Consider the following 25,527-nt stretch of genomic DNA (forward strand, 5'->3'; position numbering starts at 1 on the left):
TCTTCGAACATCATACATCCTAACTAATCATCAAGGAGCAAAAAGAAGAGGAAGGGAAAAAAAAAAATACTTCGCGTTTGGTTGTTCGAATTGGCATCGATCTCTCGCAAATTTGTCTATTTTTTTTCTTTTTTTCTTTTTACTCTCCGACACACGGCCGACGGACATCTGCGGGGTTGAATAAATCATCCTCGCGATCGAGTATTCATTTGCAACCGTCTGATTTCCCGGCCCGTCGAAACGACCAAACGAATCTCTGCGATCGGGACACGTCCGTTGAAAAAGTCGGCCGGTTAAAGAGTAAATTCAAAGCCATCCTCTCTCCCTGCCTGGCCCGTCACCCCCTCCTCCTCCCCTCTCCCCCCTCCTCGTCCCACGGCTGTTCCGTTTTATTCTAGAATTAATGAAACATGGTGGGCGAGACGTGTGTTGATGCGCTCGTTCTTGGAACGAGCCGCTATTCTCCGACAATTTGAAACCGCGTTTTTTCCCAACCAAGAGCCGAGTCAAAGCAACATTACCCGCGGAAACACAGATATTCGAGTCTTTATCGCGGGACGGATTATTTATCACGGGCGGTCTCTGGATCGTATTACGGATTATACGCGCTTGCCATTGTTAATTGCGCGTCAATGTCCCGTGGGATGAATCCGGTGCACGTTTTCCGGCGTGGAGAGAGAGAGAGAGAGAGAGAGAGAGAGAGAGAGAGAGAGAGAGAGAGAGAGAGAGAGAGAGCGTGGAATGTCCAGGTTTTATTCTACGGGTGAGGGGGAGGAGGGGGCGGGGAGCCTATGGTGGAGAGGAGCTTATAGCCGAGGTCTGCCGAGGATTGACCTAATCTGATGTTTACCAACATCGCAATTTCCGCTTTGCTATTAACGAACAGATTATGTGCACGAGATTATCGTTTGTTGCACTTTTTTTTCGACGTTGAAGAACGGAATCATATTAATCGTAAATTTGGAAATAAGTTAAAGCGAATTAGGGTCGATAATAAATACAATTTTGGGAAAAGAGAAATACGAAGAATAGGAAAAGAATATTTTAAGATGATTCGTTTCGAAGATACTCGTTACCAAAAATGAGATATCTCTGACGATGCATTTATATTTATTTGCTTTCATAGATGTAGATATAAAAATAAGAAAATTTATAGTTTACAACAAATATTCTATATTTATCATTTTTAAGTTCATTCTTTCATCGACAACAAAATTTAAATCTATTGAATCTCCTTTTTGATAATTAAAACGTTAATTTTAATCCAATTTTTCTGAATTTAATATATAACAAATGGCAAATAATAATCCCAGAAAATTTGACTCAACGAATATTCGATTTACACGTAATGGAAAATATCTCGAATAAAATGGCTCGAAATTCATTTCTCTCTCTCTCTCTCTCTCTCTCTCTCTCTCTCTTATATATATATATATATATATATATATATATATATATATATATCATTCGAATAAATTTTGCAAGAGGCACAGGTATCTCGTAACAAAGTGTCCAGAAATACTCAGACACGAAGTGTGCAGGTCGCAGGGAGACAGGGTGCAAGGGTCCACCTCTCTCTCGGGCAGGCTCTCACCCTTTCGCGCCCTTCTTGCGCCATTCTTTTCTCGCAGCATCGGCGCATGCACGATACCTAGACCAGTCACGCACGCACCCACGTACATATTCATACTTCCACACACACACACACAAACACACACACACACGAAGAAAGCCACGTCGAGGCTCGACGGCCGCGTCGATGAATTCTTTGATCCACACTGTAATTAGTTGGTGGCAAGCAACGCACAGTTCCCCGTTACAGGCGGCCCTGCAACAGCAGAAGCTAGCAGCGGGCGCGCGGGGGTGGGTAGGAAAAATGTTTGAGTGGCGATCAAAGTAGTACGACTCTGCCCTGTGCCGGGCTCGGTGGGGGCAGCAGCCAAGGGTGGCAGTGCTAAGGAAAAGAAGAGAAGGGAGAAGAGGGGAATCACCCCCGTCGTCGACGCCGCCACGCGCTATTGCCGGCTAGCTTGCCATTGGCGTAGCCTCCGACGACTTCTTCCCTTCCTTCCTTCCCCTTTCTTCCCTCCCTTTCTTCCTCGCCAACGGTTTTTCGATTCTTCCCGAGGTATGTCCGAGGTAATGAAAGGTTACGAGAGATTTGTCGCAAGTTTCGCGTGGAATGCAGGCGAAACGAATCGCCTGTGATTCGTCCGCCTGGGACACGTCAATACGGCTCGAGAGGCGGGGGGAGGGGGGGGGATAAACATTGTGTGCCGGTGGTGAAAAATTCCCACCGGGGGTTCGAGAGACAAAGAGAATGGTCCAAATAATTCGAGACGGCACTACGCCAGTGTTAGAGGGCGCCGTATGACACGTCGAGTGCGGCACTCCTCGCCCTCAAAGCACCGCCGCCATCGTCGTAGCCGTAGCCGTCGCCGTCGTCGTCGTCGTCCTTGTGTCGTCGTAACGCATCCTGTAACGGCGTTGCTTCCACGAAGACGCGTATCAGTGTGGGAATTTAATGCATCCGCGGGAAGAGCGACGATGGATAAACGGAACGGGTGCTCGACTCGCTCGTTTCCGCTTCGAAAGGAGCATGGTTCTCGTAGTATAGGTAGATAAGACACCGTACGGTTTCGGCTGTTTATGCGGAATCACGTTTAGGGGATCATTTTCTACGATCTTGCTAATGTATCGCCATTTTGTTTCTCTCGGGAAGAGAGACGAGATAAATTGCGAAAGCAGTAAATTGGGAGACGAGTTGGTCGCAACGAGTAATAAATGGATAAATAAGCAACCGAGACAAGAAAATAAGTGATTTTCGATTAACGTTTAATTAAAATTCTAAATCGTAAGAGAATTAAAATTTGGATATAACGTGAAAACGTAAAGGAACGAAGTAGAGAAATCTTTAAAGACTCCTCCATCTTCTTTCTCAAGATGAAGAGCAAGTCTTAATCCTTATCCGGTAAAAGCATTTCTGCTGGATTCGTTTCAACATCTCGAAATCTGACCATCCTCGGGAAAGATATCAAGAAGGGATTCGGGGACTAAAATCGTTAGAAACATTTTCAATAAATGCACGGTGGCGTGCTGGGGAGAGGAAATATAGGAAATCCGTTCCGAGAAGTCAGTGGATAAAGGAGGAGGCGCAAGTAGGTGTATGCACACGCGTGTACACGGGCGATTTTATGCTCGCCAACCCTCTTTTCCGCGCGGCGTAAACCCTCAGACACGAGAGGGAGCCTTACGGATGGGGGTTGCACTTTCAGACGTGAATTTTCACGAAGCGAATAAAGCGTGTTAAAGCTCGTGTTTTCATGACGCTTGCACGCCGCCACGCTCGAGTAATATCTTAATCCTCTTACACGAGAGAATGGTAACCCAAACTGCGAACATGGCCGTTACAGAAATATGGGGCGGAAGGATAGAGCTTAACTCGAAAGAGATAGCTGATCGACAGATACACGAATCGAGTCTACTTATGATTTAACAACGGTCCTTCCAGCTCCTGTTTACTTTTAATTCGTCACAAATTCTTTCTAAAGATATTCACGTTTGTTTTTCACACGTTTAATCCTCCAATATAGATATCTTTTTCCATATTCTATATTTATTCCACTGCTGATAGAAAGATATTCAAATTCTACTAAAAAGTTATCAAAATCAAAAAATGTATCGAGAAATAAAAAAATCGGAAAATACAAGGAATAAAAGCCTTTATAAATAAATAATCCTTGAAATTAATTCAATTCGATTTTGATATCTCCAACCTCACACGCTGCGAACAACTTCACGAAGATGTCACGAAGATAAAAATTCCAATTGAAAATTTCCGGGGACAAGAAAATTCCCCGTTTGAACACCAATAATTCGTTTCCTCTCGAGCAACTTTCTTCGTTGCAACAAACATATTAATACGTTCAATTTATTTTACGGGGGGGCCGCGAGGTCCAAAGAAACAAAAACAATAAATCCAAGGATGAATATTGCATAAATTCCAATTCTAGAACCAGAATCGATCCGGATTCGTAACTTTGTGCTTTCGTTCGAGGAAGAGAAGGGGAGGGGGGGCATATTGTCTTTCTTGGCCGGTGGCGAAGGGACGACAATAACAAGGGACCTAAGTAATGCACCGTTCGTTGGCCCAGGAATCGCGGCAAAAGGTCCATTTAAATTTTAAAGTGGCTCACGATCTGTCGAAGCCCAGGCATCTCCCGAGCTTAGCGCGCGCTTCAACCCCCGGAGTGAAAAGCGTGGTAACCGCGATCGATTCGCATGGCGCGCGCCCCCGCGAATTCCTATGGAGGCCAACCCCCGTGCAACGCGGCGGTAATGCACCGAAACGTAGTTACAGTTTGTAACTCTATTTTGAGGGACATGCACGATGTATCAGGGGTGTTCTCTCTCTCTTGGCGGAATCGTTCATCCAGGCCCCTTTCCACGCTTCGTAATATTCTGCAGATAACGTTAACGGTTATGACGATGTCGAAGTGGAGAGAGAACGTGCGTGTGTACGCGATAGAGAGAGAGAGAGAAAGAGAAGAGGGATGACATCTAAGGGTAGGCAACGTCAGAATTGTCGAGCATAAGGTTTCACTCTCTCTCTCTCTCTCTCTCTCTCTCTGTATGTACTATATATAATTTGAAAATTACCGACTACGTTCTACGACCCAACCCCCCTCTTTCTTCGTTCTCCTCGCTTTCTCCGCTTGCTCGAAACGCCCGTAACATCTGTGTCGCAATTATTCGGTGCACGGTCTGCTCGAAGAGCGTTGAGCGGCACGGTTGATCGATAGACCGAGGTATTCGCTGGTCGATCGTTTAAAGAGGTCTCCTCCCGGAGCAGGGGGTCCAGGAGGAGGGTAGTTCGTTTACGAGAAGATGATCGCTCGTAGCCAGCGGCACCGTTAGACTACCACCAGGATGAAATCGATCTCCCGACCGGAGACAAATTGGTTCGGTGGAGGAGGCGGGTTGTGCGACTTCTCCGAGGTCCTTTTCCTTCTTCTCCTTTCTCGAGGAAAAAAGAAGAAGTTCACGGAACGAAGAGTACGATAACAAGCTACGTGAATGGACGGTGATGAGACGAGTTCGTCGTTACAACGAAAGGATCAACCCCTTTTTGCCGCGGTCGAGAGAGAGGGAGAAGATAAACCGAGTTTGCACGCGACGGAAAGTACGGGCGGATCGTAAATAACGGATGAACTAGCGTTAACCCGATATTCGGTGCGGCGACCTGTCGTGATTTATGAAACGGGCCCTAATGGCGTACGTGGGCGTCGTAAATTAAGGAGGCGAGCGTCGCCGCGCTTTAATCCGCCGCTGTCTTCCCATCTGTTGGCGTGGATCATTGCACGCGGTCCACGCACGCCGCCAAATTTTCTTCCCATCTGATTAATTTCCTAGTGGAAATTAATCACCGCTGCGAGGGTGGTTGCGAAAATACGAGAGGAGAGAGAGAGAGAGAGAGAGAGGAGGGAGGGGCAGAAATCGGTGCGTTGATCTGTACAAGCGGCACACGACGCGTCGGGACACAGGGTAGGGTTTCGAATAAGGGAAAGCCAGGAAAGGGGGTTTAGGGGGCGGCCTACTGCGAACCCCTCGAAATATTGATTGACATCCGGGTGACAGATTTCGCTGGCCACACACCACCCCTTTGCTCGTACGAGCTGCAACATACACCGTGGCTGAAGCGCACAGACTCTGTTGCTACACCGTTCCTTCCATATTCTTTGTCATGCTGATTTTGGCCCAGCGGTGCTCAAATTGGAACCCACGATACGCGTGGATTATTATCTGATATTCTCGGCTCTCGTCCTGTCGAATAATTTAGATGATTTGGAAGATGCGGTGAGACGAAGAGATTGATGTTAGAGGAAGCAGAAAATAATAATTGATGATGAAACGAAATACTGATAACGATATTCTAAATTTCTTTTAACGAACGAGTAAGGATGAAAATCTTTTCACGAGAAAAAAAAAATTAAATAATAAATATTTGTACTGTCGTACGATGCATATATATATATATATATTTTTACACAGTTTTCAATGTAAGGCAATACAAATTATCGAGATAATCATCGGATATTCGTAGTTCAATTTTTTCCTTTTTTCTGTTTTCGATAAAAATAACGGATTTCTATCGAGTACGTACGAATACGTCGTTCATTGGTATCGATATTCCTGTCTTATATTTTTCGTCACTGGTATATTCCACGATAGGAGGCACGAGAGAGGCACGAGAATCACGAACGGAACACGAGCGGGGAAAGGGAGAAGGGGGGCAGGAGAAAATTAACCCGTCGTAAGCGTACTTCACCAAAGGAAAAAGAAAACACGCTAGTGAAATATAAAGGATACTCGAGGTTCTGTAATCGAGTTATATCTCGTAATCCCCTTTTCCAAGCCTGTTACGCGAATATGTGCTCGTCTCCTTGTGCCACGAAGACTCGTATCGATTCAAGCATTTTAACATTTCATCCCCTGCGTGAATCGTTATTTCATTTATTACCCGTGATTGCGTGTCTTTTATATCTCCTGTATTGGCTTGTTGCACGTGAAATGAACGATTTTACGAACGATTAAAATTATTTCAAACTTAATGGCCAAATGTCCCTCTTCAATACAATGTCCTCTCATTAATCGTGTGTATTCGATATGAAATTTGAAATTGACCGATTAAAATATAATTCGCGTGATCGTAACTCGTTTTATCAATATAAAAAAAAAAAAATTGAATAAAAATATGCCAAATAATATTAATACAAGTTTTGAAAAAATTATTCTCAACAAATGTACTATCGTATCGTAAAAATTTATCATCAATAATAAGTTACGGAACCAAGATATTCAAAAAATTGATGAATGAAATTGTGTGAGATTGTACTTAAATTATCAATATTATTCATTTGATATATAATATATCAAGCTTTGAAATATAAACCGATAGTAAATCAACATCAAATAACAAAGATTCGATTAAATTTGTAAAAATCTTTAAAAGCGATGCAATAAAAATGACAATGTATAATCTACCTTTGAAAATATCAAGAGAATTCGAGTTCGTCTCCAACGATCCAAAATATTCTACCTTCTATTGTTGCATTTATTTATCGTTATTATTATTCTCCCTTTCTTTAAACCGAGATAAGAACGCGAGAAAAGAAAATGCGTTTGCAAAGATATCCGGTTTAAACAACTCGACTCGACCCATCGGTAGAATCGAACAATACAGACAGATAGATCGGTTATTACGATTACTGGAATCGGCAGAATTACACGGATCGACCGCGAGATATCTCTCAGCAGATGGGTCGGAATCAATCGAAAAATCGAATAGGTCGATTTCAACGAAAACGGATACACAGAGCGCAATTACGTGATACGTATCATGGACGTGTCGAGAGAGAACCACGCACACACATCGTACACACACAAATTCGAAACGCCATCGAATTTCAAAACGAAAATGTAATTTCCACTGGGCGGTCGGCGAGAGACTCGTTATATTCTACACCGATGGCGAGGGCTCGATCTCGTGCACGACTCGATGCGCAATATTTCGATGTTCTCTCGCTCGAATGACCCGTCCGAGCTGATAAGGTACGACCCTTCGTATCGCTCGTGAATATATATTTGAAATATAAAAATTCTGATGCTTGAAAAATCTTCTTTTCAATGTATTTATGTATTTATGTCGATGGAGTCGAACACTTTGATCGAGAGGAATATTGATGAAACGAACACTTTGTATCGAAATTACTTTATACGTTAAAAAAGAAAAAAGAAAAAGAAAGAAAGAAAGAAAGAAAAAGTATCACGGAAATTTATGATTCTTTTTCCAGTTAACTAAGATTTACAATTACAAATAATATAATATAATTTCTCATAAATTTTTCGAGATTTTATAAAAAAAAAAAAATAATATCTTCATCGCGAAGAGAAACCACCTATGTATTTTTCTTTCTTTTGGTTTTCAATCAAATGAATTCGTCGCTTCGTTCATTTCCTCCGAGCGCGAAAGGATTAAATACATTCCTCCTTAAAAATAGAAATCCAGATAAGAAATATCTATTTACGACCGCATTAATTCGTTCTGATGGAATCTCGGTAATCGACCAGGTCAAATATTACGTTACCAACCACCACTCCGCTACCGCTAAACGGTTCGAGAAATACCGCGAAAACTCGAGTGAAACCGAGGGCTTGTTCATGCAGCTGATGTCTTGAGTTAACACGTCAGCGGAGTGGCGGAGGGACGAGGGCGAGCAACCGCTTGGCGTTTGTTTGCCAGCCACTCCGCTATCTAATAACGTGCAATTAGCGGCGGGGGTATAATTACAATTAATACTCGGCAAGAATTACCGCTTCCAACTAAACGCTTCGATAAACAGGTTCCAGGACGTGGTGGTTGCGAAGGCTTCATCGTATTCGTCGAGCCACGCCGAATACCAAACCCGCGTTGATAATTCACCTGATGTTGCCTCCGAGAGACGAAACGCTGCGCTCGTTATCGCGTAAGGTTTCTATTTACCATCGAGTTAGCCAGGTATAATCTGCTGCAAGGTGCACGATCTCATGCCAGGCCGCGTACCCGTCTCGATATACCGTTATCAATACCTGGAACCTGGCGTAACGATTAACATAATCACTGTCCCGGCTCGAAAGCGTATTCCCTTTCTCCCTGTTGAATATTTTTTTCTGTTCCGTATATACACATTCCTCTCGGCCACGATTAACTTTTTAACTTACCCGTATCTTGCCCTTGGATCCGACTTGCAAACGTGTTATTAAGGGCTCTGCTCCGGGCAGATATTATGCTCAAGTATAGGTGATTCTTTTGGTTTGTTTCGCGAATCGCGTGTTATTGGTTCCTCGTTGCAAACGATTTAATCACGTTACAAGCGAGATATGTTATTCCAACTTGTTTCTTCGTTGACGAAGAAGGATTAATTGATTGGAAGTAATTCGATCCAGGCGATGCCAGGATGCCTGAAAATTGCTTGTTTTCGAAACGTAAAACTGCTATTTCGCAACAACGAAGTACCTTGTGATAATATTTTTTGAAGGATGATTACGCAAAATGTTCCCGTATCATATTACAGCATTTACATATTTATCGATTAATTCATAGATCCAGGTATAACATTATTCCCTGTATTGTTCGATAGTATATGTTCATCCTATAAGAATTCGATGGTATAAAAGTGAAATGTAAAATCTGAGAGAGAGAGAGAAAAAAAGATTCATCAGAAGATAAGAATATATATACTTTTTGTAGTCTGTAGAACTGTATGGACAGTTTCTTGAAGAAGTTGTAACAAGTGTTTATTCATGCTTATGTTACCAGTAACAAACTATACTGTTATTTGGAAAGGTGTAAATGCCAAAGAGAAATAGGAAGTACGTTTCAATGGGAACAATAAGAACAAATATTCCTTTGGTGCAAATGCTTGTTGCCAAGAAGAAACTGTAATCTTAAGGTGAAAACAAAGAAACAAAGAAAAAGAAAAGGAAATTAAAAAAAAAAAAAGAAAGAAAAAGTCTGCATGTGAGCAAACATTTTCTACAATTTAGCATTTGTTGGACATCTTGTAATAACGACATGTATTGAAAAGTTGATTCATTGAGGATACGAAGCTTTAAACGAAATTGCAAATTTCTATTTTGTAATTGGTATGTTAATTTTTTAAGCGCGTACAGATAGATGATTAGTTACGTGATAACCGTTTTATAGTTCATGTTTACATCGTAGTCGTGGAACGGAAAGTGATAACGGTGAATATTTGCATTTAAAATACGCGAACAGGCTCGTAAAGCTGTACGCTTTGGTTTTATATTTGACATAAACCGATTGCAGCTTAACGCAAACCGATCATCAAATATTGTTATTATCGCGATAATATCATTAGAAGAGATTTCGCAATTTATCTACTCGCAACAAATTCATACATTAGTAAAGAGACTGAACAAGAAGAGACTTGAATAAACCGTGAAAAACGACCTACAAAGAGTCTGATTACAAGTTTATACAAACCTGCTACAGAATCGAGCAAAAACACCTGACAGCTTTCAAGGTGCATGCTGCATTATCCGCATAAAAAAGGAATTTATTAATTCAGTTTTCTATTCTCTCACAACGCCTCGTTGTGAACGTATTCTAACTCCTATATAAAATCTGCGGGAGCAAGATTAAATTTTAATCGAAAGAATATTTTCCAAATATTCAAACTTTTTAACTTTTTCCTACAATCATCAAAAAGCCCTCGTCCCATTTTTTCCTCCGCGCAAATATCTATTTTACGTCATCCATCGTTTCGTTTAAAAAAAAAAAAGAAAAAAAAAAAAAGAAAAGAGACACCCCTTTTTATCAAAGCTCCGACTGACATCATCATACCAATTGCACAGCGAAATAATCTCTCAATAACCCATAAAGCGAGAAATCCCCATTTCAAAATGATCATCCCTCTGTGTATTCCGTAATTCCAATCCTGTCTAATGACCATCCCATCGAAGCTCGCGTCTATCTCTCCAACTTCCGTTTGCAAAGGAAACACACACGATGATGCATTGGAATGCATCGAGTTACACGGCATGGTACGCACGGCAGATAAGAAAGGAAATCGCGATGGACAAAGAGAAGGTTAGTTTGCAACGCGATTCTCGCGAGGCAAACTCTCGCCCAGGACGATGATTGCCTGCGACGGAGGAGGCAATTGAAGAAGTGACAACGGGTGAACGCTTCTGAATCATGTCACACGTCAAATGAATGCTCGGAAACTGTCAACCGGTCCAATTACGTCTTCATATCAATGAATGGCCGACCCACCGACCCACCGTACGTACACAACGCCTGTCCCACGCGTAGAGGCTTGGACAACCGACTTGACAGGTTCGATGCAAGCGATGAAAATTATCTGATCGGCTATTACGCGACGTATCAACGCGCGTTTACGTCATCCTCTGGTGTCTGGCGTGGCATAGCCAACGGCACCGTTGATCCACTGCCACATAGAAACTATTTTACGACCCTTCGAAACGCTCGTTGCGAATTACAAGCGTCTGGCCGTGCCGCGGCGTGAGATTGTTGTTCGGTTACTGGGCTCACGTGGATCCATTTCTCGGCTGCGTGGGTGGGACGACGGTCCGCGTATTTAATTTGCGTTTCGCCCCGCGAAATTAAACTGTATTTAATGCGAGTCGCGTTCGTCTTTTCGATCGATGCGCTCCTCCACGATTTCCTTTGAGATGTGTTTCTCGTGAGCATTTTTCGACTCAAAAGAATTTTATCGAAGAAGTAAATGAAATTTTTACGCGTGTATATTTTGATATTTCGTATTGCGATTTTTTTTTCTGTAGAAAATATTTGGAATATTTAACTTTGTGACGTGTCTTTTAAAAATTGAATGAGAACAATCGCAATTTACACGAGGGTATGCAAACGTTTGTACTCGAATATATATATATATTAGTAACAGTAATGCTTGAAATCACTGGGCTCATGGGCTATTTTGGAATACGACAAACAATTGTCTGTAATTAGCATTTGGTAGTACTTGTTCACAAGCAATTACCATACATTTGAATGTGAAATGCCGATTTAATAATTCCTTTACAACGATTTGGACGTTTCTTTTTTTTTTTTTTTTTTTTTTTTAGATTCACATCGAACGAACGAATGAGGAATGAGAATGAAACTCAATGGAAATGTATAAAAATAAAAAAAAAAAAAAAAAGAAAAAAAATTACGAGAGGAATATGAAATTAAGTAAAATTTTAACTCAAGAAAATAAAAAATTCGAAAAATTAACGAGGCAAAAAGAATAGCAAAAAATTAAACAAAAGTTTTCCTTCAGGAAATAAAATGATATTAATAAATTGAAAAGGCGATGTAATTCAACGATTCGTCCTTTCTTCTTTTCTTCTTTTCTCTCGACTACGGGAGAATTTTTTAAAATTCCACGCACAACGGCCGCCGAATTTCCATTAAACGTTCCATTCAGTTACGTTCCCCAAAAGATACACGATAAAACATGCATGCAAAGAACGAGTCTCGTTAACGCTCCGCTAAAAATCCATTCAAACGACCACTTTTTTCCAGAAACGAGCGTGCGTACATACAACTTTATAACTACACAATAACCAGTCGATAATCACATAAGAACTCACAAGCGGAAAAGGATTAATAACTCTCGTCGGTCGTTTTAAGGCGCGTGAAAACTCGATTTCACGGTATTTCAATTTGCAGAGGTCATTATAAGAAATCGCCGGACACTTCAATGGCGGGCCGAAAGAGGGAGAAAGTTTCAGTAACCATTAGAGTTAAACCACCATAACGGTAGTGTCCATCATGGTAAACAATCGACGCGCGTTTGCTCTCCCTCGTATTCCGTTAGAATATTATTATAGAATTATCACTCGACGCGATCGTTTTACGACTGTCACCGGCACAGATTAGAAGCTCGAGTCTTAATTCACGCCTCGTGATCATTAATTCTCCATTCTTCGTAGAATCGGAGAAGAATCCACGGAATCATCCCTTTTACTTTTATCCTATCCATGCTTAAATTTGTTCCAACTCGTGGATTTATCGATAATTGTTCACAGCCGTGCGAGTGTTTTCCTGCATCAGGAGACACGCGTTAGATAGAAATACCCGGCTCGATCGGATGGAATTTCAAATTCTCGCTAAACTATTTTGCCTCATCCTTGGCTCGAGCTTCGGTCGACCGACATACACGATGGATTTCGCCGTGTTTTGCTCGGTTTCTGGCTACGAGGATATAATAGAGGAAGTTTTTGTAATCACGTCTTGCGAAAGAGGTCTCCGTGATTTGAATTGCAGATAGTTGAATTGGAAATTAAAACGAATACGTGGATTCTATTATGTTTTTAGATGTTTTCTTTTTTTTTTTTAAAGAAGATTTAAGAAAGTAGAAATCTTTAAAATTTTTTGCAACATTCAAATGAAAAATCAAATGCAACATTAAACAAGTGAACTCGAAAAATCTAAAAAAAGAAGCCAACCTATCTAAGATAAACAAGAACACATAAATTATCTTCATAAAAAAATCCTCAAAAAATTTAACGACATTAATTAAAATTGCTTAATTTCAATATAATATTTCAAGCGAATCCTCGAACTCGAGAATAACTCGAGAGTAATCCAAATTGCATCGAATTTGTCTTCGTTTCCCTGCACCAAGAAATTTGTACAGAATTTGTTCGAAGATGACTAACGAAGATAGGAATCCCAGGAGGATGAAGTGAACGGATGTTGACCTCCCTTGCGCGAGACTCGCACGAGACGCCAATAAGAAAATATCCCTATCGTCTGCCTGGTGGACGAGCCACCTTCGGGGAAACAGGCGGACGCGCGACGAATGAATAACAACCTTTGATGCCTACTTGAAAATCGGAAACTATAAATCGTCCCGTGGATCGAACGCTTCTAGCCACCGTCCCTGTCACGTGGCTCGTCCCGCTCGTCCCGCTCGGGGAACGGCGTGCAGATAGACAGCACTCCCGTGTTTAGACCCCTGCCTCTCTCTCCACCGATAAATCGGCCGTTAAACGGTCGTAAAACTCGCACCCTGCAGCCACTTGTCGCTTCGTGGCACCGTTCGTGGCCGGGGTTGTTGCGGATAACTAAGCCTCATCTTCGAGATTCCTCCTGGCCTGGTTACCGAATTAACGACCGCCTCCTGTGGCGTGTTCGAGGGTAGCTTCCTGGTTTCACCGGGGGATGACGGGTGATAAAAGGAGCAGCCGCTTTTCTCCGTTTACGAGCCATGACCAAAATAACCGTTCGAACGCTGGGTTTACGATGATGCGAGTAATTGCTAGGTGGTTTTCCTTAAACACTCTGCGCAGATAATTTCATCTTAATGTAATCCGTCAACGAGGAGGGTGAATGAGTCGTTGTTCTGTTAATCGGTTGGTTAATCACGATAATTTTTACAGCGTTGTATTTGAACGTTTATGAATGTTGCAAACGAGTATGTTCAGAGTAATCTCCTCTTGATGCAGGAGTCGAAAGCAGTACTGCTGTTTAAACATCGGAAATGATATTTTGTATACGATTCGAATCTATCGATTGAAAAAATCAAATCTTGTTGACTAGATTACTTTTCCATTATGGTTAAATGGATCCAATGTTTTAAGGGATTTAACAATATTGGCGTAAACGGAAGGAAATAAAGAGGAAAGCGAAGAGAGAGGATATACGATCGGGTAAACATCTCGAGGCTTCTTGTCACGTTGCAAATGTCGCGAAGCTGAAACCAGGAAAAGCGTCGACGACGATGAATGGCGTTTCGTGATCGTGACTTGCTTCACGATTCCTCGTAGTATACATATAACTCGTAGGCTCGTTCCTTTCTGACGAAAAGTATCCTTCTAAACGGATATTCCAGTTAATTTGTATAAATATAATATACAAAACGTTTTTCTGATTAAATTACAAAAGCATGAGCATGTTATAAACAAAAATCGAAATCGATTAATCGTTTTTTACTTTATCTATATTCACGCGATATTTCTTAATTTGATTTCTTTCTTTGAAATTCTCAAAATTCACGATCTAGATTAGGCTGCATCTTTCTCCGTAATTTTGTAACGAACGATGTTTACGCGACGAATTTCATTCGCAATATTTTTTATGCTCCTTTCGAATAGAAAACAGTCAATCCTATAAATCGATACGTGTTGTTCGTTGATTGTTCCAATCTCTTCACCGAATCGCTTCAGGTTGAACGCGATAAATTTCGATAGAAGTGATATCGATACGTTTGAACAGAAGTTGCAGACCTCTTTACACATCCAGAACTTGGTAACGACAGCCGGCGAGCACACGCTTCTATGGATCCTTGAACGGGTGAGACTGAACAGCCGGTGAATCGGTGCTGCAAGACACTCTAGACGAGTAAAGCACTCTACACATCGCCTACGAGCATAACCAAATGACGTATCCCAGAGATACACGACGCATTGTTTTCTTCTCGACAAATTGACGATTCCATCTTTCACTCGTGTAATTTCAAAGTAACACGGGATACGATACCGTGGAGAGATCAATATATAATGGGAACAATCAGATATTTTAGAAAGGATATTCGAGACGAATGAATCGATGAAAAATGCGAAGATTCGAAACATCGATCGGATATTACAAGAAGAAATTTTTAATAGAATATCTTTGGATTAATCGATTTTAGAAAGGAGTTGATTTATCGGTGATTGAAATGAATTGAACATCCTGTATAAAATTTGTTTAATACGTAAAAAATGAAAAAAAATTAACAGATATAATTGTACCATACTTTTACACGTGTTATAGTTTATTTATCTCGCCTTCCAATTTTTTTTTTGAATAATACTTGTTGTTAGTCACTTTGATAATTATTCGCAAATTTTAGATGAAAAACTTTCACAACACTATGACAATTTCATCTTTTTACGATTTATTTTCACACTGAAACTTTCCTTATTTCATTTAACAGAAGAAAGCATAGGAGAAGCAGCAAGGGAGAAGTAATCTAACAGACAAGGGTGTGCGCTACAGGAAGTACTTTGCAAAGTAAACTGTGGGGGAACCAGAATTCCTAAACAAATCTCTAGCATACGTGACACTTCCCTAATGATCCCAGTAGCATCGATCTTATTCCTCAACATTTCTGGTTTTGCATACGATCACTCCAAGTGTTTCTCCGCGCGAAATTGTTTCGTTCCTTCTGTCCACGATATCCCCATAGTTTCACCGGGTGCGTCGAAGTTGGACGCGATATTACAGGGAGACGTTACAGAGATTGCTTCCCCTTTGCATCGTATACTTACATTCCTGCGTGTATTCTACACAGCAGCAAGTTCTAGCACATTGAAAGATCAGAATGTTCCCGCGCCTGGTACACGAAATTCCAATTCATTCTTTAAACACTAACCGACCCAAATACCAAGCCAAGATCCCTCTTTTTAATATCACTGACTCCATTCAACGCGTCCTGGACGGATACGTACAACTTTTTGAGAGATTCACAGTAGACGAGTATAGTAATTCAGATAGAAATGAATCCTCGAATCAGCTGAGTGTTTTTCCAAATTGTTAAACGTACGATACGTCACTGTTGTTTTATTGCAATTCAATGTATTTTTTTTTTTTATGGAATTTTGAAAAAGAGAAAATAATGAAATTTTTGGAAATATTTAACTGCCCTCGTAAAAAAGAAACCGAAACCACTCCTTTTTAACGAATCAAGTAAAACGTTTTATCATCGTTAAATTTCCTATTTCCACCAATTTTTCTTTTTATCCGAGGGAAAAAATTAATAAGTTAATAAATATTTCCACAACTTTCTCAATCTTTTCAAAAATTTATAAATTAAGAATCTAAGAAATTTAACCTGAACATCAACGACCCAAAAAATTATCCAAGTACAAAAAGATAGCTTTTTGGGGAAGAATCGTCAAATCAAAAAACGAGGTTCAAAATTGCAATTATCTTACACATCTTCAAACGAGTTCGATAAGATAGGCACGCATACTCAAACGCAAGAAACTCGAATTACGATTCGACCGGACGAAGAACCGCAGGGGAAGCGGGGCGTGAACCGCGGCAATGTTCCATCGTACGAATTCAAATATTGGCCCATTACAGGATCATAATGCTTCCTCACCTCGTGTATCAAACTCTCGTTCCAGCCTCGATAGAGTTTGCCCAGGGATGAATAAGGTAGAGCCGTGTGTGCACACATTCACCGATTCAGTTCTGATCTAGGCCACGTTTTCCTTTTGTGCCTTGTTATCGGCTCTTGCACTTCGCACAATGCGAGCACATTGTGTTCCCTTCAACTTCCGCTGAACGATCTTTCTGTTGCACCACCCATCATTTTCTTGGCAACAAGAATGGCCATTACCTCGTTGAATCGTTGTTTCCCTCGGTGAAAATCGTAGAATTTCCTGATACCGGCGTCTTAATACGAACCAGCCTTGTCTTCCTCTATTTACAATAATATGCAGCCAGATTATTCGGATCCTTTCAAAGTATTACTACCTTCTCTTCTTTCTTTCCTTCACCCCCTCTGCTGGAAAGATTGTATCTTTGAAACGACTTCCCTTATCTTTTGTGAAGTATCGTAAGATCCGTACCGTGTAGAAAGAATTCCTTTTTCCCTTAATCTGCATTTTAACCTTGCTGAAATTTTGAGATTCAAACTCGAGTGTGCGAGATAAGTCTAGCGAGTGATTGAGCTAAATCATGATATTTCATATGAAATGGGATTTCAGATATTTATTATCTCGCGGTGCAATTTTTTTTCACAAGTTGCGAAATATCTTAAATTTCGTAAAACTTTCTCTTTGCAATTGTTATCGTATATAAAAATCATTAAATCATACAACATAGTCAAATTTGTAGATTGTAGTAAATCCTTTCATTTGGATAATCTACAAACAAATATTTCCATTTAAATTGTGAAAATAAATTAATAAAAAGAAACCATACTAAAAATATAAATAAAATAAAACAATACGATTCAAATTGTTATTCTTGTTGTAATAGTATATCGTTAATGAGGATCTTCGGAGCGATCTAGGAGGAATCGAATATATCAAAAGAACAATCCATCTCGAAGAGAGAAAACAATTTCAATCTCATATTTTTCGAACGAGTTATAAATTAAATAAAAATGGAATGATGAAAAAAAAAAATTTCGCGTGAAACAGAGTTATAACAGGCCATCATCGCTCGATCGAAACCGATCGACCGTGTTTAACGATGAATCAGTGAAAGCACGAGCCTGAATTGGCTTGGAAGACAAATAAACGTGACACGTAGTAGTCCGGCTTGTACTCCAATTTAGGACGTATTTCCTCCCGCGCCGTATTATTGATTTCCGCCCTTTGTGTCGCGTGATCAAGAAAATTGCCGTCGCGCTGCCGAGGAAGCACATCAATGCCGGGAAACGAGCTCGACGAGGGAGGGGGATAGTGGTGCACCTTACCCCGAGTAATGCACCATCCGTCGCCGATAGAGCACAACTCCGGTTCTCGAGTAAACGATTCTACTCGACGAGTTGCTCGTTTTCATTACTTAATGATCGACGACCAGGTGAATCGCGCACCAGGCCCGTATTTTCTCCACGAATCATTAGGAATTGGATAGACTCGGGATCGGTCGAGTATGATTAACAACGGTCTTTGGCCCGGGGACGAGCGTGGAGAGATTTGGAGGAAGAGGATTCGTGCCTCGTGTTCAACGAATCGGCATCGCGGTGAGAGGTTTTGGAGAGTTTAGAGAGGTTGAGCTTTGTGCAGGTAAATCGAGGAGCGTGATGTGGTTCGGTTAAGAAGGAGAGACGGCGAATAGAGAGCGATGGTTTTCGGTAGAATTTTCGAACGGGGAGGGGAGATGAATAGGGGTGCTTTGACCGCGATATAACGTATCAAAGGGAGATATGATATAGCGGTATGACGGTGCAAAATATTTGTTAGAATCCCCGGCATTGAACAAAGGGAAGTCTCTTTCTCTCTCTCGCTCTTTATTTCGGGGCATATCGCACCTGGGTGACTCAATTGATGGGGCGGCCCGTCCAACGAAATTTGGATCCCCTATGAACTCATGTTAATAACATTATTTCCAATTTCTTCCGCGTATAAAGTACGTATTCCAACCAAATTCGATGCGACATGCGATTTAAATACCCGTCCATTCTCCGTGTTTCGCATTTTCTATCCGTCCAATTGAAACAGAGTGGAAAGGGCCACTTTAAGCGAGACGAGATCACGCAATTAAGCGTTTCGATTTTCGCGAGAGGCAAACGTCAGCAAACGTGACGGGCGAATCGAGAAAAAACTGAGGTGCAAAGAGTGGTGGGTGAAAAAGAAAAAAGGAGAGAAAAAGAAGAGAAAGAGAGAAAGAAAGAAAAAGAGAAAACACGTCGCCCCGTGGGATCTGTTGGGCATTGTCGAGGGGGTTGTTTGGTTCGTCGCCCGTCGTTCGAGGGCGCCACCGTTTTCCCTCCCTTCCCTTCTTCTCGCCCCTTCCCTACACGCCACCTCTGTCCATTCCTCTTGTCAGAAGGGGAGAGGGGCACCTTTCCATGGGGTGGGTTAGCTCGGGTCTGTCACTCGGTGATGGATGATTCTACCCCAACGCGATCAATTCGCCTACCGTGCGTGTACATGCCTCGGGGGGAGGGCGAAACTCACCCTCCTGCCTTCCTCCCTCCACTCTGTCGCGAATCCCGCCGCTTCCGACCGATCTAGCGGAAAGACGAATTTCTTCGCCAGTTTACGTGCCACCGATGGAACGCCTTTGAAAGAGGATCGGGGAGGAAAAAACTCGAGAGAGAACAAGTGCAAAGAAGGTGAATGCATCTTTACCTATCTAACCTTTTTTATTGAAATTTTCCATTGGATATTAATGGAATATTCACGGAACGGCTACAACACGCACACTTGTACACACGAACGACGAATAGGATACGTATACGCGCGCGTTCGCATACAAGCGTATCGACTAACCCGGTCGAAACGAGCGGAACCCAGGGAGATTCGACGGCTTAGCCGGTGACACGATAACACCGGCGTGGCGCAAAGCCCCCGTCAATGGTGAAAATGCTAATGATAACGATTCATCTTTTCATGCTGCGGGCTTCCCTCTTGCGCGCGTGGTTTCGAGGTCGTCGTTCCGAGGCGCAATCTAATTTGCATAGTAAATTTTAATCAATCTAACCGCGAACCGTGGTGGTACGCATATATATATATATATATATACGCAAGCACAAGATTCTGAGTACGTATGTATGCGAGTGGCTGCGTGCATTCCCTGCGAGTAGTAGACAACCAGGTAGGTGTACACGATCCGGCGAGGTTGGGAGCTTGCGCCTTGCGCTCACCCCGTAATTACTTTCCTCTGCCGGTACACGTCAATTCAAATTGCTTTCGAATTACCTAACGCTAGGCGGTGGAACAGAGTCGAAACGATAGAGAGAGAGAGAGAGAGAGAGAGAGAGAGAATGAAAAAGGAGGAAAAAGGGGAAACACGTGCATACGCACACATGTGGAGGAACAGTGAAGGTGTAGAGGGGATGGTATAAAAATAAGGAGAAGAAAGAGAAAGAGGATGGAGGAGAGAACGATTTGGGTTTCGCCTTTCTCTCTCTCTCTCTCTCTCTCTCTCTTCTTTCAATGCATCCATATGTGCTCCTCGTAACAAGCTCGAGAATTACACGGCGAACGTTTCTGCTCCTGGTTACATAGCCACAGGCGTTTAGTTCATCGCTGCTACTGCATAGCAGCGACCTGTCTAAAGAACTGAAACGACGGCTCTTTGGATTATCGTGGCGCGGCAAAAGATAACGGCGCTTATCGCGTCGTGGGGGAGAGAAAAATTCTCTCTCTCTCTGGAAACGCGGCAAAACAGCCGCGTATTGTCGAGATCCCGACTCGTGTTTCTACATCGAGTGGTTAACCGGATTTCTCGGAAGTAAACGGTTCTAAGCGACGACAAGTCGCATTGTTGTTTTCCTTTTCCCTCCCCCTCCCTCCCTACACTTTTCTTTTCTTTTTGCCGTTTTTATTGCCACGATTTTCACTAGCGATAATGTTTTATCGACGCGATAAACACGATATTTCCTAGAGAAAATTTGATTCTTCCGGCGATTGCAACGCAACGCTATTTTCGTAGAAACGTTGGATCGCGAAGGAAATCTCTAGAATTAGGATTTTTATGAGGATTGAAACGATTATTTATTTTTCCATCGTGAATATAAGTTTTGAAACGCGAATTAATGAAGACGACATTTTGCCCGTTTAAAAACAATATAAATTTGTGACAAACGAAAAATATTATATATTCGTGTTAAGTGCTTATCAAAATTAAAAAGACACGGCAAGTTCCAGGAAATAATCATTTTAATTATAACTCGGATCCAACGTAACTGTTGTAAAATTAGACAATATAACTTATTAAATTTTTCTCCTTCATACATAATGCATTACGATAAAATGGTAAATTTACGAGCGAATTAAATTAATTCGTCTTGACGTCCAGTTATAATAATATTTTATTATAATCCTTTGCATTAAATCAATCGATCCCCGTAAAAAAGTATAAAAATAAAAAGTCACGCGATTAATTTAATTTATTCGCTACATAAAACGGTTTACCGCGTTTCTCATACACATTCAGGAGGAAGATTTATTTTATAAAACCAGACAAGACTCCCGTAACGATCTGATAATATTAAAATACATTTTCATGTACAATGTATTCAATCATCTGCGAACCCGTTACCATTTCCTTCTTTTTACAAATCAAGAGTAAGAAACGTCGCTGGTCATTCCCCTCGAGAATATCTAAGTATCAAAGCTACTAGGAGGGTTATTACCTTCGCGTGATATCGCTATTTCTGATCGATTGTTCATTCGCACGAAATTACGGCCGCCATGAAATTAATGCCACAAATGAAATTTCACGGAAACAGGAAAGAAAGAGGAAACACGTCTTCTAGACGTCGGTCGCGAAAACATTAATAAACAATCGTTTAATTCCACCGTTGTTAACTTATTGCCTTCCAATAGAAACGCAACAATCGTTCATTCCTTCGATTCGTGGCGATTCAAACGATGTCTTCGCAGAGATCGAGTGCAAAGACATTGAATATTAATCAATTTCCGTCGGCTGAAGCGGACCGTCGCGACGCGAGGATTCTCGATTGTCGAAGTCGCGCACGCTTTCCACAAGATCGAAAAAAAAAAAAAAAAAAAAGAAAATAAATAGATAAACCGAAGTTAGAAACTGTCCCCTGTCAGATTATCGTTCTACACATCACTGATATAAGAAATGATAAATCGTTAAAGAAAAGGGATTCGCTACTCACCGTGAAAAAAAAAGAAGAAAGAAACACAGGTCACAGTAGTCTGGAAACACGGAAAGCTTCCGACTTCCCCCTGTTTTTCACCAAACCGTAGAAAATCACCAAGTTCGATTACGTTCTCTCGAAACGCGCACGTGAAAAACCGTATTGAAAAGTTGGTCCGTATTGAAAATGTGGAGGAACACTCAAGACAAGGCTACCGGCACTTTCGATGGTGTTCGTGGTGTGTACATATACGTATACGTGTAGGTTAACCTTGAAAAGGCAACCCGGTTGCGACGATACGCGAGGCTGTTTTGGGTGGCGTGCTGGTGCAGCGGGAGCACGACTCCGGTTACGCCTCCTCGTGACTGCCACGCGAACCAGAGAAATCGATAGAATGACCCCATGGCACATGCGTGCATCGTGTCCCCGAGTCTCGTGGAGACCGCGTAGCAGACCGGTAGGAGGAAGCGGAGGAAACGGAAAGGAGAGGACGAAAAGGAGGTAAAGACACGGGAAGACGAAGAAGACCGGCAGCAAAAAGAAGAAGAAGAAGAAAAAGGAGAGGAAGAAGAAGAAGGGTACTAGACGTCTCTCCTCCAAAGTAATGGGAATTTCTTTTCCATTTGCCCTGTCTCCCTTCCTCTCTCTCTCTCTCTTTCCCTCCTCTCCTTTTTTTCAAGCTTACCTATGTTTCCATCCCCTGTTTCTCCACCCTTAACGGCCCTCATGCACCCTCTCTCCCCTGTCTCTTTAGCCGCTCTCGGAACGCCCTTACGACTTGTCTCCTCTTCCCGCGTGTACCGCCTAACAAAGGCTAAGAAGGTCTAGGAGAAACCGAGTTTATCTTAGCGATGAAAATAGCTGCGGTTGCTACACCTAATCGTCAAAGTAGTTCAAATCGATGTCTCGTTTTTCAGTCAGACCGATTTCTCTTCTGAAATTTTCTATTTTCCTTTGTGGGCGACGGATTAAGCGAATCCTTCTTTTTCTTCTTTTCTTTCTTTCTTTCTTTTTTTCCGTTTAGCACGGAAAACGAACGTTTTTGCCCCGGTTCCGGTACACAATTGGGTGGAGAGGAACAAACTAACGAGAGCGCGATTTTTATTTTCTATTTCGTCCGCGCTGCTCATTTCCGCTCTCGTTTCCGTCAACAAGAGAGAGAGAGAGAGAGAGAGAGAGAGAGAGAGAGAGAGAGAGAGAGAGAGAGAGAGAGAGAGAGAGAGAGAGAGAGAGAGAGAGAAAAGGGGTGGAGAACGAAGAAGAGAACTCGAATTTATACGAGAAAATCCACATGGAGGTGTTCGTTTGCGCACCTTACAAGAACGTTTACCTTTCGACGCCACGGGTTTCGGTCGGTCCTCGCGATGATCAAAGAGGAATTATAATTTCGAAACTTACTCCCGGCTAATTAAGCGCGACGCGAGAGAGCCCCGTTTGCGAGAGCAGAGGAGGGAAGTTTCCTGGGAGGAGGAGGAGGAGGAGGAGACGACGACTAACCCCTTTCGAAGCGGGAATGGGCGAAGTTTAAACGTAAGACAAACACGAATGAACGTGGCTGGATAAAGTCCAAGAAATTTATCGTTTGGAAAGGCTAGCTGGCGGTCGCGCGCGCGACAGCTTGTAAATTCAACCCCCGATAAATCCATCCGTACACAACGGTAAATTTTCATAAGGAAGAAAAGTTACGCGTTCTCTCTTTTTTCCTCTCTCTCTCTCTCTCTCTCACACACACACACACACACAATATCGATCATATGCGGCAATTTATTACCGATCGGGATAATATCTTGTTTTTCGGTTGCACCGGATGAATCGGGGGTGGGTAAACATTTTAGCGAGCGATGATCGGTGTGCTTGCTTTCGATAAAAATTGCAAGAGGTTTTAAAGCGTGCAGTATCCCGGAAAAAACAGGAAAGTGACGTAGCTTCCCATATATTTTATGATGTTTACGAGAATTATAAGCCGAGTTTCCAATGGGGTTAAATCAGGAACCGATCCTGTTTTATTTTTGAACGAAAATTTAATCAAGATTGCCGTTTCGCGAGAGAACTGTTGTTTATACGAACGAAATTTTATTAACGTTTAATTTTCTTGTTCAGAAGGTATTATTAGGAAATTGCCCGTTCTATTTATTCGTTAAACAATAAACAATTAAGATATGAAATAGATACTTGATATATTGTAATATCCCAATATTTTTTTCGAAGTATATTTTCTACAAGAATGAGGGAGACTTTTGTTTGTTACATTAATATAAATACAAAATTATCGAGCGCGAAGGATTAAAAACCATAAGCTAGAAAGGAAAACGAAGCGAACTTGTATTACACGAACAATCTAATTATAAACATACTTATCTCTCGACATGCTGGTACAAACAGAGTTCCATTGTATTCGTATATCACGGCGAAATTCTGTGTCTGACTATACGAAACACAGACACACACACACATATATATAGAATCCATCCAAGACCTCGTTGCAACCGGAAGTTGCTTGAACGTGGTTCGTTCAGGGACGACGAATAGGTAAAGTGAAAAAGACACACATAGATCCGGTCACTGCGGGGAAGTTTTCAAGGGTAGGGAGGAGTAGGACTGCGAAATGTGCAGAAAGGCAGGATGTACGACATCGGAAGACGCGGCGTCAAAGAGGAAACGACTAAAGGAGAAAGAGCAGGACGTTGTTGGATCTGAGCCAGGTTGCATTTTCGAATGGATAGGGACGTAGCGAGTTCTTGCCAGAAAGAGATTTTGCATCGTGGCTTTAAGCTGTGCAAGCGTAATGGCGTGGAATCGGGTACGTTGGTAAAATTCTCGATGGGAAACACTCGTATAACATTTCATACGCGATGCTCGTTCTTCCTTTTTTGCGAGAGGACGACTGGACTCGAGATTACCATCTCCTTTTCTGTCGCTCCTTTCGATGGATCCTCCTCCGCGAATAAATACCGGAATAAGATATCTACGTTACCACGACATTGGAAAAAAATGGCAAATAAAAGTATATATTCGTATCCATAGAGAAGTTTTAGTATGATAGTATGTTTCTTCATTTTTCATACTCATAATTATAAAACCAAAATATTAAAGATTCGAAAATAAGTAATACAAATATCGCGATTCGTTGTTCAACGTCATTCAAAATGAAGAATACCGTTCATACCTTCATAATTTTTATATAACCTGAACACAATTGTATCTTTCAACAGATTAACCCCATATCAATCTATCTAACTCCTTAAAAGATTCTAGAATAAGTATCACGATTGTACTCCATCTCTGTCTAACCCTACGAGAAAACAGATCTGTCGCAATAGAAAAATCATCAGAGTGAACAGAACAAGTTATGAGTCGAAATCATGAGAAGACGCGTGTCGGCCTGATAAATAGGAAGCTCGAATATATAGAACCTCGCGAGTGGAGGTCCTATCGGTGTTTTACCGAATGATTCCGGCAAATTTGAAGCAAGAAATTGTAGTTGCCCACGGCTGTGTGTACACCGAGCGAGGGCATCTCCACCTCGAGGGAGGAAGCGAGAGAGAAGAAGGCGAGGGAGGGAAAGATTTAGAAGTAGGGTGGAGGTTTCATGGTGTCATGGCAACACCCGCCGCGATAGAGAGCGCCTTTGGCCCCCTTTTCCATTGCCAACACACTG

The 25,527-nt window shown here is 41.8% G+C and overlaps 1 protein-coding gene and 1 long non-coding RNA gene across 2 annotated transcripts in view; both read right to left on the reverse strand.

The window, feature by feature from the left end:
- Positions 1-22,001, reverse strand: part of fz2 (frizzled 2) — a 121,746-nt gene extending 99,745 nt beyond the window's left edge. The window contains exon 1 of the mRNA XM_086915379.1: positions 21,888-22,001. The gene's annotated coding sequence lies outside the window, so the exon portion shown is untranslated. The remainder of the gene's footprint in view (positions 1-21,887) is intronic.
- Positions 14,121-14,760, reverse strand: LOC147656405 (uncharacterized). Its single transcript, XR_015294498.1, has 2 exons — positions 14,525-14,760; positions 14,121-14,406 (listed from the first exon to the last, which is right to left on the reverse strand). It is a non-coding gene; the product is annotated as an uncharacterized LOC147656405 (long non-coding RNA).
- Positions 22,002-25,527: the final 3,526 nt, after the last annotated feature.

This window comes from Apis florea, unplaced genomic scaffold (genome assembly GCF_048593485.1).
Source record: "Apis florea isolate Af1SG1 unplaced genomic scaffold, ASM4859348v1 contig_3773_pilon, whole genome shotgun sequence".
NCBI classification, from domain to species: domain Eukaryota; kingdom Metazoa; phylum Arthropoda; class Insecta; order Hymenoptera; family Apidae; genus Apis; species Apis florea.